This window comes from Chaetura pelagica, unplaced genomic scaffold (genome assembly GCF_000747805.2).
Source record: "Chaetura pelagica isolate M959 unplaced genomic scaffold, ChaPel_1.0 scaffold20, whole genome shotgun sequence".
Taxonomy (NCBI): Eukaryota; Metazoa; Chordata; class Aves; order Apodiformes; family Apodidae; genus Chaetura; species Chaetura pelagica.
Window position 1 is genome coordinate 5082391 of NW_009951958.1, and position 2993 is coordinate 5085383.

Here is a 2993-nt window from a genome sequence, read left to right on the forward strand (position 1 = left end):
CCTGCTGGTTAAGCTCACACGTCAAGAGGCTGTGGGCATAACTCATTCCTCTGCAGAGGTTAGCATGAGGCCAAGGCACCACGTAAGTCCCACTTGAGCCTGTAGGGATTTATTTCAGTGCCTTGGCCTTGTCTTTGGACTTCTGCAATACCACAGCTTTCTGCCAGAGCTCTGCGTGTGTTCTCATTGTGACCTGTGTGGTTTTAGTGTCAGCTGGAGTCTTGTAGAGGTGTGAGCAAAGCCTTGTGTCAAAATGGCTGGAGCATTCAGGGACTCTGTACACTTTTATTTTTGAGGCATTTAATAATAATAATAATATTGGGAGTTTTATCAGTCATCTGCACTGTTTATGTATACTACAGCTTGTATTTACTAGCCACTAGGCGTTGTGGCCTCTGTGTGCTCAGCCACCTGTCTTCAAAGCTCCACCTGATCTATAGCCATTTCAGCTGAGAAATGGTTTTGTAAGCAGAAATTGACAGCAGCAGATGACAGCCTTCACTTGGTGCTGACAGTTGCTTTGCCATAATTACTGTTTTCATTCTTCCTGTATCAATAGGATGGGTTCCTGGCAACTGAGGTTGGTGTTTGTGTTACCTTTAAGACCAGTGCATATGAGTCCAGCCTTTTAATGAAACTTCTTTCGGCGTGTCTCCTGGCATTTGTCCAGTTATATACTCACTTTTCTCAGCTGCTGAGTGTGCTCAGATGCTGGGGAGAAAGATTAAGAGCTTTTAAAGATGCCAGAAGTAGGGAGAAAAATAACTTTCAGGGTTTGTCCAGAGCTGCTGCAGTTGTCTCTGTTGACTGCCTGCCATCAAGCAGGGTCCTCTCTGCTGAAATATATGTTGAAGTAATAGCTGCTTAGATGTATTTGGATTCTGGTGCTTTTTACTTGATAATGTAGGATATGGCTTGATTTTTGAAGGAATGTTTTCAGGGCTATGAAGCATTTAGGCTGAAAAGATTAATAGACACAATTGTACCCCAAAAAAGAATTGTAAAGCAACTTCAGATCATAATGTGAGAGTGGGGAGAGAAGACACTTTGTAGAAACTGGTTTGGGGAAGAACAGCCTTGTATGTGAGCAGGTTCAGCAAACTGCTAGGAGATGTTCTGCCACTGCTTCCTTTCCAGCTTGGCCAAACTCCGCAGCATGGGGACTCCTTTGTTGGTCCGTTCTGTCTTTAAAAGAAAATGCCTTTCACTTTTTAAGTAGGGATCTACTTTCAAAAGTCAGTCTTGGCTTGCTTTGATTCAAAGTCTATGTTAAAACTGGGAACTGGAAAAGTACGTGTGCAGTGACCAGGTTCAAATATGTAGGAAACTGGAGGTCACAGCAGGGCTTTGCAGGGCTGGAATGTTTGAGTTGCTTCTGGCTCTTTATTCTCAAGATGGAGCTGCGCTCTTTAGTCAAGCCCTGATGGAGGAACTGCTTGGTTTTTCAGTTTACTTTTCTGAGCAATGGTTAACATAGAAAGTTATCTAGGTGTGGGCCAATAAGGTTCCTACAACACCGAAACCTTCATAATTTTTGAAAAGTAGGAAAAGCAAGGATGAGATTATCATGAGGAAAAGTAGCTTTAAAAAAACTACATCTGTCATTTTGGAAAACAACTGTATAATTGCTCTTGTGCACATACTGACCAGCATTGCATTTGGCAGGCCAGCAGATGCAACTGTTTTACTGTTCCCAAATAACAGGACAAGTCTGGTAACAAGCAGAAAGCTTTGTGTCCCACAAGATGACCAAAAATACTACAATGCCCCACATTGTGCCAGACCTCAATCTTTCTCTGTCTCATCTCCTCTCTCTGTTTGTTCCTCTGTGCATGTTTTTCTTATATTTACTGTTATGCCAAGTACCTTCATGATCATAGGTGAGAAGTTTTTTTCAGCTACAATTCTTGTTCGTCCTTTTTTTGCTGCCAAATCTGGTGCCCATATTTGAACAGTAGCACACAGGTTTATTTAGAAGACTTCCTTTTCATGGTCTGTCACCATTCTTTAAAACATGGTTTCTTCAATACTGTACCGTGAAATAAATTTACCATTAAAATTCCCAGTGAGTATCTGCATAGTCTCCAAGGATTTCACTGGAAAACACTTTTTCATATTCAACAAAATCTCCTGTGGTGGGTTTCATCCTGTTGAGCACTATTTTCAGAACAGTCTCTATTCAAATTGGCCATAGCATGATTGAAAGGATTTCACCAAATCTTCTAGGTGCTACCGAGAAGACAGCTCTGTGTCCCAGCAGGCTCATAACCCTGCCAACATTTGTCATATCAGCAAGACTGCAGCTACCAGCCCACTGCCTGCCTTTCAATCTAGTGAGCAGCACAGCTCCTTATCTTGATGAGAGGGAATTAACCTCGCAAATGAGGTATGACAGCTGAGCTATCCAGTGCCTGGAGTGCTCCATCTGAGACGGGAGTTGCAAGGATCACAGCGCTTGTTGTGATGGGGAAAGGGCTACTGGGGAAGGTATTCTTAATATCTCCCCTAAGTTTTTTCTCATATTTAGCGTGGAAACTAATGTATTTTCACATGATTTGGTTTGGTTTTGTAGTGCTGTGCTTGCACATGTGGTGAATTCCAGGTTCTTGGATAGCATTCTCTCTAAAGAATTACCAAGATGCAAGTAAGCAAGAAAAAGCGTGGGATTAGGTATATGAAGATGTGCTGCATTTAGTTTGCTGGCTCTGAAAGAGCAGTGTCTTCCACATCAGCTAGTGGCCTCAGGGACCCCTCAGCTTTGTTGCAGAGGGTCCCGTGGCTTTTTTGAGATGTAATTAATATGGCCAGTAGGCAACACTGTCTCTCCCTAGCACCAGCTTCAGTTTAAGTAATTGAAGTTTGAAGTGGGATCAAGGTAAGCTGGTTCTCTCCTTTTCCCATTTGGCTGAATGCTTTTTTTTTTCTCCTATATTAGTCACTGGGAACAGTGTCAGAGCACCATTTGCCCCTGTGAGACTGGCACACAGAAATCA

At 42.6% G+C, this 2993-nt stretch overlaps 1 protein-coding gene across 3 annotated transcripts in view; it reads left to right on the forward strand.

Annotated features, from left to right (window-relative positions):
- The window catches only part of TP63 (tumor protein p63), a 103308-nt gene that overhangs the window by 88724 nt on the left and 11591 nt on the right, over positions 1–2993 (forward strand). The gene's annotated exons all lie outside the window — the stretch shown is intronic.